The 13,428-nt window shown below is 38.2% G+C and overlaps 1 protein-coding gene across 3 annotated transcripts in view; it reads left to right on the top strand.

Annotated features, from left to right (window-relative positions):
- The window catches only part of EXOC4 (exocyst complex component 4), a 728,355-nt gene that overhangs the window by 247,819 nt on the left and 467,108 nt on the right, over nt 1–13,428 (top strand). The window lies entirely within an intron of this gene.

A 13,428-nucleotide genomic window follows, 5' to 3' on the forward strand; every position in this document is an offset into this window, starting at 1 on the left:
ATATGGATGAAACAAAAGGTTTTGTTCATTTTTGTGATGCAATGAAAAATATGCATTGCCCCCAGTAGAGAAAATGGCAGCAGCTGAAAGTATTCTATTCAGTAGACCACTGTAGGAAGCCCTACAAAACAGTCATCAAAATTCTCAAAATTCCAAAATGAAATGCAACATTATTCTAAAAATAATCAAAATTCTTTCCTATTTTTAGGAAAAAAAAAAAGGATGGTAGGGGACATGTTTACTGTTTATCTTCACTTATTTTTCATGGACAGACATCCTTGAATATATCATTCATTCCTGAACTTTATTTGCATCAGAATCATCTGGAGGGCTTCTTAAAACACAGACTGCTGGGTACCACTCCCCCACCTCAATTTCTGATGCATTATTAGATCAGGAGTGAGACCCAAAGATGTACATTTCTAACAAGTTAGGTACCACACTTTAGAACCTCTGCACTTTATTACCCACTTAATTCTAGTGGTAGTGAAGACTTACCTGATAATCTTTTGCTTAATGTGTCTTCATGACCCAGTAGACCACCTCATCTTGTTAAAAACAGAAGGGAACACTTCCATAGTTAAAAGAGGCTGTCTAATGAACACAAAGCTGTGAACCTTGATCTCAGGAACATTCAGAGTTCTTTAGATTGGAGATTGATCCATTATGAAATGTTTTTTTATGGTCTTAGCACATATGGAGGTTAAGGAAAAGGAAATATTAATGTTGTTAATGGGCTGTTAGAATTCTCCTTGTTACAAACGTATTTTAATATTTTATCAGTTACTATGATTTTGAGTTTGGCTTTAGTGATGCCCTGGAAAACCACCAGCTACATATTTTTGTTTGGGTTCTTTTTTGGTGGGTGATCATTGTATTGTATTCAGATTGTTGTTACCCTCATTTGGTTTATGCAAACCTAAATAGGGACTAGGGTTTCAAAATTTCTTCTTTGGTCACTTAATTTATTGGTTTATTCAAATCCTGCATGGCTATTTAATATCTAAGAGCTAGGGCCCTTAAAAGTGCTCAGATTGAGAGGATATATGGGTACTCTCTACACTCTTCAGTTTTCTGTAAACCTAAAACTAGTCTAAAAAATAAAGGGAGTTCATTTTTATAAAAAGTGTTCAGAGCCAACATGTTTGTCTGAACAAAAGGAAAAGGAATTAGAAAATATACATAGGTTTGACAGTTACTGGAGAAGAAAGATCCCGGATATGCAAGGTGGTTTTGTGTGTGTGTGTGTGTGTGTGTGTGTGTGTGTGTGTGTGTGTTTAAAATCCCTGTTCATTTATACATCCAAACACCAACAGATGTGTGATTTAGCATTTGCCCTGCACCTCTGGCTCTAGGGACTGTGGAGTTTTTGTATGTGGATTCTCTGCCGCAGTGAACTCTGTCATTGTTGTGAACAGCTGGGAATGGAGGATAGCTCATTAAGACAGGAGATGGTATCCAAGCCTCCCCTGGCATCCCAGAGAGTAGTGAATATGTTTTGCTTCCCATGATCTAAAGTATCCATTTCGTTACCACCTAGTGTTCTCTTTGCTTTTATTGAAAAACTCTGTTGGCCCCATTGCCTCTTTGAATGATGTGCACAGTTTATCCCAGCTGTTCCCTTGTTATCCTCTTCTTCTTACTTCACTTTTTATTATGTTTATGGTGTATGGTGTGCCTTTATATCAAAAAGTAAAACCCCAGTGTAATTAGTACATATCACTTGTTTATGTAACTAGAACAGTATTAAGAACAGATTTCCACAAATAAATCCCTAGCATCCAGATATCCCTGCTCCCTTGGGAATAAAGAGCAACTTTTTGGGGGAATGGGTTTAATTTAAGCTTATTATGCTCATCGAGGAAGGGAGCTTATGTTTGAGTCCTTATTTTGTGCCAGGTGCTTCGCTCATATTACTTCGTCTGGTGGTGGTAATAAATCTGTGAGGTATAAGTATTATCCCATTTTGTAGATGGGGCACTGAGCATCAGAAAGATCAAATAACTCAATTAGTAAATTGTGGAGCAGGGATTCAAACCTGTGCCTTTCTGATTCTAATCCCTATTATGTTACCTTTTGGTGAGTTGTATGTCCATGTTCATTTTTCATGTGGCATCATTGCTTATGAAGCATGATTATTCAGAACAAAAAGGCAATTAGAGAAATCATGTTTAAAATACCACTTTCATCTGGAGATTCAGAGGCATATCTAGGTCATCATTTTTCAATTTGGAGAATTATTCGGTCTTTGCAAATGAAATAAGCAGGGATGACCAGGAATAGCAGTCTGGAGCCTCCTTTGTAATTGGAGAGAGAAACGTTTCAACCTCTCCACTAACGTTTATTGGGAGAGTACAACATGTCAACCACATACAGTCATCATTTCATTTAATCCTCTAGGAAGTGTAAGAATACATGTAGAAAAGGACGTCCAGAGCAGTTGAGTAATATGCCCAAGCTCGCATAGCCTGCAAGAATATGGTTGGGGCAAGAGCTGCTATCAGAGTCCAGAGCTCACACTCTCAATCTATGCTACGCTGCCAAGAGTGGCAGTTAAAACATGGGAGTGGTGTGATACCGTAGCCTAGAAAAGAGGTAAATTATTTGAACAACCTGGTCATTTTCTTTTCCCATCAGCTAACTATACTTTTTAAACAGAGGTACATTTATCCCTCTTCAGATACAAATTTCCTAAAAAGAAGTTAAAGTACAGGTAAATTTACTTTGCATACTTTTGATTAATCCAAGAAAGTTGGTCATATGATTTCTAAATCACTCTAGTTGGGTATAAATGGAAGGAGCTGGGGGCTTTGGGAATAAAAAGAAGTCAGAAACAGTGACAGAGAAAGGCTAGAGGTTTTGTACATTTGCAGCTTTGTCAAAGGTAAAAGGAAGCAAAGGATGTGAATCGATTCACTTTCCATTCCAAGGCATCTGTGAGGAAGGGACAAATGATGTCAGGTGCTTTGGCCTATTAATTGTATAACCTTGAACATGATGGAGGGGCTTACCCTAACCTTTTTTTTCCTGGTTAAACTCTGTAAGACATCTATGAGACACACGACAAGATTCAGGGAGGCAGGACCTAGTAGAGACTGAACATTAAACGTGGATGGAGTAATAGACACCTCTTTGTTTATGTATACAACCACATACCTCTTAATGCACAATTTTCTGTAGCAAAACAGCACTGTAGGAAAAGAACAAAGTAACATTTCTAGTGAGGAAGAGATTTTAACTAAAATTGATAGTATAGTACCCAATATTATTCAGAGCCTTTAGATTATAGCTGATTCTTTCTTTGTATGAGAAGGTATCTTTATTTTGTTGACTATAGACGAATGTATGTGATCTTTCCTAGGTTTAACCCCTTAACCACAGAAGCTGCCTTCCGTGTTGTATGGAAACTGACCATCCATGTTGGAGAGTATCCATGCTTTTTAAATTAGTTTTAATATAATAAACTATTTCATGTTTAGCGCTTTTGACTTACAGTATAGTCTCCTTGGCTTCTAAGTACAGATTCAGTAACTGAATTTATATTCATGTGTAAGATGTTGACAAGTAGGTGAAAACTCAAGGGGAGACAAAGGAGAACATGGTGCTAAAACCAAGAAAGACTTGGCTACAGTCAGGGCCTGTGGCACTGCCCTTCCTTGGAGGCCCAGGGAAGGCTAGGGAGCAGGTCTATCAAACTCTGTAAGAAGAAATGCATGAAAAAAAATTCTTTTTATGTGAAAAATCTAGTAGTCCTTAGGAACATAAATCCTTCTTGGAGTTGAGAATTCAGTTGTACCACTTCTTTTCAGTGCATCTGTCTAATAATAATGTGATAGTTTTTATTAATGTTTTATTGGGTAGTTTTTAGAAATCAGTTTTGGGAAACAGAGGCCCAGTGGACCTACAAGTACCTGGTATTTACTATTTATAATTTTGGGGAGCCCACTTCCTTCCAAAAATTCTCTGAACTTTTTCTTTCACCATTAGCCTGAACTTGACTTACTAACCGTGTTCATTAGCATGTGGCTGATCAGAATTAAGTATTTTAGAGGGATGATCTCAGAATGAGAAAAGTTAGGACAAATTGCTTAAGTGAAAAATCTCTTAGGAAATGAATATCAATTGCATTTCCCCACTGTGTAAACAGAGAGAGGCAGAGTAACCAAGAGGTGGTGCATAGGTGATTTATTTACCAGAGAGCTTTTCATACATGGTGCTATGGTGGTAAGTTAATGTCACAAAACGAAGAGCAATCCTGGAAGAAACCATTGACCTAAGAGAAAGCCTGCTTTTGATACCCTTCGCTTTTGGAAGTGAGTAAGACTGGTGTGGCCAAGTCATAAATTAGCCACATTTATTCCTAAATTTGGAAACCGTGTTAGATTTTGAACTTTAGCGAACATGCGCGCACACACACACACACACACACGATGAATTATTTACTCCCATATAAATTTGTTTAGAGGCTCCTGTAATTGACTTATTTAGAAGCAATAAGGTAATTCAGATAATTTCAGAAAATTTACTTTTGTGAAGGAATTCTAATAAAGGATAATTTAGACAATTATGCATGAGGAAAGACTACTAAAAAGAGAGTAAGCTTACTATAGATGTTAGAGTTCAAAATGAGAGATTCTCATTGAAAATAGTCTATTTCCTGAGATTTCAGGGTGAAAATTACATGGATGGAGTATGACCCAGAAACAGCCCTGCCAATGATTGCCACTGGGTATACAGTAATTGAAGATTTGCCTGTGTTGATTGACTTTCAATATCTGATTACAGAAGCTCTGAGCAGTGTATCTTATTCTTTGTTACCTCCTTTCAGAAATGCTTGTAAAATGTGTCTGGTCTATTTATAGATTTTTGGATTCTTAGAAGGCCAATTAACCATTTCTGTTTAGTGTTTACCAGTAGAAGATTTCAGTTGGTAGCAATATATTAGCATTATATAAAACCTGAATTAAAATTTGCTAGAATTCCAAGACCGATATTTTTGGCATAGAATACACTTACTTCTTGTAGTACCTCATATATATGAATATTTATATGGAAATACATCTTGATCTTCAGTGCTAGTATGAAAACCTGTGGCAGGACACTGTAGTTTGTGGTTACCAACCCTTTTAGAATGACCTACTGTTAGGTTTTGAGTAAATCTGTCTCTGGGAATTAAATTCAATACTGTCAACATGAGAATCTGGTCACTTTATTTAGAATTTAACAGTGGCAGCATGTATGAATGGGCTTTGCTTAAAACAAAACAAAACAAACAAACAAACCAAACACTGTATTCTATTTTACTCTAGCTGTGAGGAGCATAGCCTCTTCAGTGTGGATTGTTTATGGTCAGCTTCTTGCCATGACAAGCTCTGGTAGTGCCACAGCTGACTACACCATTTCTGTGTAGATTTTCTGGCTTTGTTTGGTTTCTGGTTTTCAGGTCTTTGAACCTGGATTATGCTGCCAGAAACGTTGGTGGACGGGTGAAGAACACTATGTTGGAAAAGAGACCTATGTTCCCCCCTTCTTTAGTTTTGCCAGGAGTACATTTCGACTCTTACAGACCCAGTTCAGTGATTCTTCTGTTTCCCCATGTATTAATATATCAACATGGCCATGATGTTGTGGGAGTAGATGGAGAGGAAAGGGGGGGTGAGGATTGTGACGTGATTGTCCTAAAGGCCGGGGAGAAGATCTCTGACTCCAGCCTCACAGTGACAAATGCAAGAAGTCTGTGTAGCAGATGAGAATGCTCCTCCTACATTACTGCAGAGCAGAGGATTTTATGTCAGCTCCGATAAGCACTTGCTTTTGTTTCTAGTATGCCCAGTATTTTCATCATCAAATCATATCCTCTACCTTTTGACACTGTGCTTTGCTCGGCACTTGGCTTCTGTGTATCTGTGTTTATTGCCATTTTTGATTTAGTGTAGGATTTGAATAATGACTGCCTACATTTTAAACGATGTCACATTGCACTGTATATTTGCTCAAATTTATGTGTAATCAGTAAACATATGTTTTTGGTGTTTCCTTTCTGTTTCAGAGATGCATGTTGGCTGTAGCTGTTTTCAGAGCCCTTCCATTTTGGTCCTGGGCTGAAGAACCTTAGCTAATTTTAATCAACCCTGAGCTGTCATTTCTGTTCATCACTGTCACATTAGCATCATTCCTGTTCATCAATGTCACATTAGCAGCAAATCTGAACTTGCTGATTAGTAAAGTGGATGGAAATCACAGCTCTGTGTGTGTCCAAATAGCTACTCATCAGCAAGGCTTGTGATGGGGTCTGATGGTTTAATGCAGGCCTTAATCAAGGGCTGAGAAATGTTTTCTCTGCAGTTTAACCCAGTACTGTTGAATTACATTAACATGTGTATATGCTCACATACACATACACAGAAGTAGTGTTACATCAGCATTCCAAGTCAGTCAGGCTGACTCAAACAAAGGAAGGAAAGAATAGACTTTGAAGATGGCTTTTCTTGTGATATCAAGTCAGCTGTTTATGTCTGCTGACTTGGGGGGCATTGGGTCACTCATATCCAGCTGAAGAACCGCTTGATTGAAAATATGCTATCTTTGGGGACATAAACTGGGAAACTGTGGGGCAGATGGGATGGATTTTATGTTCAGAGTTGACATTGCCCCAAGTGGTCACTCACTTCTCGGTGGTACTTGTGCAGATGTGTTAACACACATTTGGATTCTTGTGCTTGCAAGGCGCAAGAGTTACAAAGGTGTGGGGGGCCTTGTGTGGAGATGAGATGGGGCCACATTATATAATATCTCTGCTTAAGCACGTGAAACAAGTGTCTTTTGTTTCTCATAAACGACCTTTTTTTTTTGCATCAGTTAAACTCACACACTGTATTTTGAGTATTCACTGTAAAACCTAATGTCTTTGTGTACCTGACTTTTGACATGGCGTTTTTATTTTGGGAGCTAAGTGTCATTCTGACTTCACTGATGAAGTTCTGAGTAGCTAAGTGACTCATCCAGAGTCACACTACCCATACATAAAAGCTGGGCCTTGCATACAAGTCTTTGTGACTCTCCAGGTTTGGTGATTTTGTCTTTTCACCACGTAGCAGCTGCCTTGCTTCTGTGGCTTAACATGATGCCAGAAAATGATGGTGAGGTCTGTCTCAGTTTTTCAAAAAATTCCTCATACCTTGATGCTTCCTGTCATATCTAAATGACCATAGCTACTGTGAATCCCGACTTCACTTAGGATAGCGGAAACATTGGGGAAAGCAAGGATGTTACCACAGTTTACACCAGCATCTTCTGGGAGGATTGTAGGATTTGCATTCAAACTAATAAGGACAGCATGGGGATCAGGACTCTGGTACTACTTTATGGAAACCAGTTTCATGCATGTTTTTACAGTAGTATCAGTTCTTTTATCTGATTAAAAATTTTACCTTGCAGATTTGTATTTTCATCTGTAGGCTCTAGCCCTGGAACTGTATCTTTGAAGCCTGTTGTCATTTCCTTTCTTCTAAGACTAGTGGGTGGGTGTGTTCACGTATTTCCAGCATGCAGTGTGTTGCTGTTCTAAACTGAATGAACATACTTATTTTCTTCCAAGATTTCCGTTACTCTCCCATTATCTTTTTCTTTTCTGATGGCTCAGATTAATAGAATGCTATCACATTTATTTCTCTTGTTTGTTATGCCAGACTGGGTGTTTTACTTCGCTTCTGTTCTGAGCCCAGTAAGTTTTCCTTTGCGGCAACAGCATTGTGTAATGGGAAGAGTGTGGGCTTTTGAGACAAAGACCTGAATTATGATTCTTGCTCCTCCACTTACTGGTTTTTTGAGTTACTAGGCTTTTTCCAGCCACATTACCCTGATCTGTAATAGTAGGGATTGGTTGGGTTACGGTGAGGATTAAGTAGGGCAACCAAAAAGAAATGGCTGCTGTATTCCCCACTTAGAGTAACTGTATTTCCCTCCTTCCATCTCTCTGTCTCTTTCTGTTCACAACCCCAAAGTTTTGGTGATTCTTAAGAGACCACAGTCATCCACTTGGAAGGTTGCTTGGACCATGCTCTGGTCATTGGCATTAGACTAGCAGGGTCATCAGTGTTGTTTCTAACCTGACTTCTCATTTCAGCAAAAACATTCCTGGGTCCAGGGTTCCTCCTTCTCCTTTGCCCAGTCACACCTGTTGTCTCCCCTCTTGCCTGTTTTTTCTGAGCTTGTTTCTTTCCTCCTCTGTCAATTTATTTTAAAACTCTCCTTATTAGGTTGGGAGACTTGCTGCCAAACATCTTTAACTTGGCTGTAGGGGTAGGTGTAGCTTTGAACAACAGGGACTCACCAGTGGGGTAAACAAGATGGAATTTTATTCTTTTCCCACATGCAGTTCTGGTAGTCAGGTCCTCGTATGTGGCCTTGATCCATGACGTCCTCGAGGACCCGGGCTCGCTCTTCTTAATGTTTCGTCATGTGTGTGCTCCATTCCTAGTATCTCTTTGTCCAGGGTGGGTACTTGAACTCTTGCCATCTTATCTACATATTAGTCAGCAACAAGTAGACAGGGGCAAAGTGGGATGTGCTCCTCTCTCTGGAAGCTGCCCACACCGACTTCCTCTTACACGTCCTTGGCCAGAGCTAGCCATAAGGAAGACTCAGGAAACTAGTATGTTTCAGGCATCCATATGCTGGGAAGGAAGGAGTAGAGATTCGAGAGCAAATATCAGCAGTGTCTGCTTGTTGGTTTATGTGAAATGTGCTATCCCCTGAAAGCCTGAGGAAATCAAATCCTTTTCTTTTACACCATTTATATTGCTGCCCAATTATTTCTTGTATCACACTTTGTCTTTTTAAGTTCACACTACCTGTAGAAATAGAATATCACCTATGCTCTGTTTTATTCATTTTACCAAGGGGCAATTGTCTCTACTGGTCGGATTCCTTGTTCCCGCGTGAGTCAGCTACCATGATCATCGACTGCACACTTAGCAGTCAAATCTAGCAGAAAGCCATGTTGGATTTTTCTCCACATTCCTCTGAAAGTAGTCCAATATGTAGAATTTTAAGATTGCCTTCCACCAAAATAATGGTGGTGTAGCACTCTTCCGTTTATCTTTATCAAAGCATCTGTGGAAATATAGTCCATATTTAAGATGTATCAGTAGTCAAGGGTAATTATGAACTGTATTGAAGATGCAGTTGTAAACAGTTTTATGTATCGGTCACAATAGCTCATACACAGTAGTTTACAGATGTTTCCTTTTTTGGTAGCAACAATTACAAGAACCCCTGCTTTTTTCACATTATTTATTGTGATTGAGTGATACATGAGACCATAAAAGTATTTTTATTTTGGTAAGTGAAGTAACTGTTTTCAGAGGTTGGGTAACTTGTCCAAGGTCATATAACTAGTAAGCGGTAGACCTAAGCCTCAAACCTAGATTTTTCTAATCCAAATTCACTTCCTTTTGTACTATCGTACATGAGCTGGAAAGTCAGGGCGTTCTTCTACTTACTGCAGACTGAATTCTCAGAATACCCTGTTGCTGCCTTTCCAGAATGGATTGACCATCCTTGATGGGAGAACCATCATTTTTATCAGAATGTTCAGCTGGAGTAGGGTTGGTTCCTTCATTTGCTGTTAAATAGCTTTCTCTTCATCCGTAGCTTAACAAAGATCTCCTTCTTTAAAATCTTTTACCTGTATTCCTTTTTTTTCTTCTAGGATTGAATTTATTATATATTTTAAAATCGTGCCCATGCTCTTAAGGAGCTTAAAACCTCTTTAGGGATACATAATATATGTCTGAGGAAAGGGTCACATTGGCATACCTGTCTCAGTGAAATTGCTGCATGTGTATGTTTTTTTTTCTTTTACTCTTCTTTATGCTGCACATTTTTAAATAAACCGATACTGCTCTGTTTCAGAAATGTGTACTTTATTGTCTTTCTTTATCTTTTACCCTGATACTCCATACCTGTGGTATGCTTAAGATGCTGCTTTACTCTGTTACATCTAGAAAGAACAATTTTAGATTTATACTCAAACATACTTCATCATCTTACAATTGTAAAAGGTGGAACAGAAGACAGTGGCAGAGTATCCTACCCCTGCACAGAAATGGGGATAGTGTCCTCCTTCCTTCTGTTCTTCTTCAAGCGCCGCGAGGCTTTGATTAGGTAAGAGAATTTTTTTCTTTATTGTCATAAGCTACTATCTGATGCAAATAGTCAACTCAACTGTATCTCATTTGTCCTTCACTTTACCTCTTGGGCTGTATTTTTCCATTTTGCATAATTGCCAATGTGTGAACTTTAAAATGAACTCAAATTATGAACTCCGGAACCAGCTTTCTCTGGCAAGACTGTGACTTCACAGAGTTCTGGATCTCAGTTGCCTTCTGCTCTGTGCTGATGTAAGTGAAGACAGGCTATTTTAGTACCTATTAATCAGGAACAAGAAAAGCCATTTGTCTCAGGCATAGGTTCTCTCGAAAAGCTAACCATAATATCTGTGTAGGTTGTAATGATTTAATAATTTGGAGTTTTTTCTTTTTTGTGTGACTTGGCAGTTTTCAAAGATAGGAAAAGAAATTATATGTTTTTTGTAAGCATGAAAACTTTCCCCGGATCCCATCATGGATATAACCTGAATATTTAGTTGTCCTTCTGGAAGCAGTTCATTGTTCCATGAAACTTCTAAATCCTTAGATCTGAGAATTTGTAGATTTTTCTCCCAGAAAATTCTAAGGAGGCTTGTTGTAGGGGCACACCTGCTCTGAGGTAATGGGTTCACTGTAGATACTCTCTCAGAATCCCTTCTTGCTTTATGATTCTTTGATAAGCATTCTATAATTCCACTATGTGAAAAAGTCACCACCAGCAACCTCCAAAACCTGGGAGGAATGGTTAGCTATTTCCTGTTGGTAGTTTTGAGTACTTTCAAAGGAAGGCATTAGATAAACATGAGGCATTTTTTGTTATGCCTATTGCCATTACTTGTTATCACTTATGTACCACCTGCCTCACTAATGCAGTTGCTTACAGGAGCTGCAATTTTATTCCTGATGGCCACTTTTTGTCATTATGTAATCTGTGGTAAACCAAATACCATCTAAATGTTGCCTTTGCATTTCTTTTTCTTTAAACTCCAGCCCTAGAATACTGTTTCTGGCCCATTTGTCAGTGAACCCCTAATGGAAATTTCTTAGGAATATATGCTACTTGGTGCCCAGGAAAAGAAAACATATTAAAAACCAGTATAACTCCAACTGATTACCCCATCATAGTTCTTGTTACCTCAGAAAACTATTAAAAGAACATTAATAAGTTTTCCATGCATGGCTTCATTTTTGTAACCAATTGCTAAATTGCTAAGTTGCCTTTATATTTACTTTCAAATTTACAAACATAATTTCCAAATCTGTGGCTTTCATTTGCTAATGCATAACTCATTGTATATGTGTATGTGTGTGTTTTTCTGGTAAATTGCCATTTCTTCCTTGTTCAAAAGCTTTGGGTCTCTTTTTCTGAACGATTCCTGCCAGCAGTTATCAATTTGTATATTATGGAAACAATGTATTGACCTGACAGACTTTGCCAGTTTCACTTGCACAGCTAATAGCTTCCTTTTGGAAAGCAGAGAAAGGCTTTCTTGCAGAAATACATTGATTTATTCTCTGTTTACTTCTCATCAAAAAACTTTTTAAAAACATATTTTGTTTTGAAATTCGGAATCCTTTGATGTGTGGGGTATCTTTACACAATGAATCAAAGCACTTCTTGCTAGTTATTTTTCTTTTTCTGACAATATTAACCAATGTATTTTTAATACAGTTAGGAACATGAAATATTTCACATTACAGTAGGTAACAATACATAAATTCATGGTCCATCTTCTGAATTTTTATGTCTACATGAAATAATTAGGTTTAATTAAGCTAATTATAGTCTTTATTTACTTTTTTTTTTCTCATTGGAAATGATTCTCCCTATTTTTTCAAATAATTTGAGAATGTGAACACTACCCAGGAAGCCTAAGTTCGGTATGCCATCTCCGAAAATCTCTGCCAGATGGCACCTGGATTAATTTTTGGTATTTGAATGCCTGTCACTGTTACCTACTTCATTCTTTAGCACTGGTTAGCATCTCCCTGATACCTATGAAAGGTGTTGGTCATAAACACTTGGGAATAACAATGCATGGTGCCCTATAAATAGTTGCTTTTAGTTGTGAATCATCCATACAGGAATATTTGTACTTTATTTATTTAGTTAGTTATGTTTAAATTCAATTAGTCAACATATAGTATATCATTAGTTTCAGATGTAGAGTTCAGTGATTGATCAGTTGTATACCATACCCAGTGCTCATCACATCACGTGCCCTCCTTAATGCCCATCATCCAGTTGCCCCATCCCACCACCCACCTCCCCTCCAGCAACCCTCAGTTTGTTTCCTACAGTTAAGATTCTCTCATGGTTTGTCTCTCTCTCTAATTATTTCCCATTTCGTTTCCCTCCTTTCCCCTATGATCCTCTGTGCTGTTTCTTATATTCCACATATGTTTGAAACCATATAATTGTCTTTCTCTGATTGACTTATTTCGTTTAGCATAATACCCTCTAGGTCTATCCATGTCATTGCAAATGGCAAAATTTCATTCTTTTTGATGGCTGCATAATATTCCATTGTATATATATACCACATCTTCTTTATCCATTCATCTGTCGACAGACATCTTGGCTCTTTCCACAGTTTGGCTATTGTGGACATTGCTGCTATAAACATTGGGGTACGTGTGCCCCTTCCGATCATTACATTTGTATCTTTGGGGTAAATACCTGGTAGTGCAAATGCTGGGTCGTAGGGTAGCTCTATTTTTAACTTCTTGAGGAACCTCCATAGTGTTTTCCAGAGTGGCTGCACCAGCTTGCATTCCCCCCAGCAGTGTAAGAGGGTTCCCCTTTGTGTTAATGTGTATACATATATATACATATGTTTTTCTTTCTTTACAATTTTGGGATCGGATGTCTTCTAACAAACAGACCAAAATACACCCAGGACCCAGTGTGTCACCCTGTTCTGTCTACCTGTTTGATTATATTCTCTCCGCCCCCCCTTTTTCTGGTTTCTGATCTCTTTGATTTGTGTAGTGTGTATTTCGCCAGGGTCATGGTTGATATTTTTATTTCTTTTTTGTTCTCTCGTTCATCTAGTCTTCTCTGGACAAAATGAGCAGAAGGAAAAATTCCCAGGAAAAAGGACAAGAGGCAGTACTCACTGTGAGACTTAATAAATATGGATATTGGTAAAATGTCAGAGCTGAATTCAGAACAATGATTATAAAGATACTAGCTGGGCTTGAATAAAGCAAGGAAGACACTAGAGAATCCCTTTCTGGAGAAATAAAAGAACTGAGATCTAATCAGGTTGAAATC

This window comes from Callorhinus ursinus, unplaced genomic scaffold, assembly GCF_003265705.2.
Source record: "Callorhinus ursinus isolate GAN/ISIS: 27379988/994484 unplaced genomic scaffold, GSC_fseal_2.0 scaffold12, whole genome shotgun sequence".
Taxonomy (NCBI): domain Eukaryota; kingdom Metazoa; phylum Chordata; class Mammalia; order Carnivora; family Otariidae; genus Callorhinus; species Callorhinus ursinus.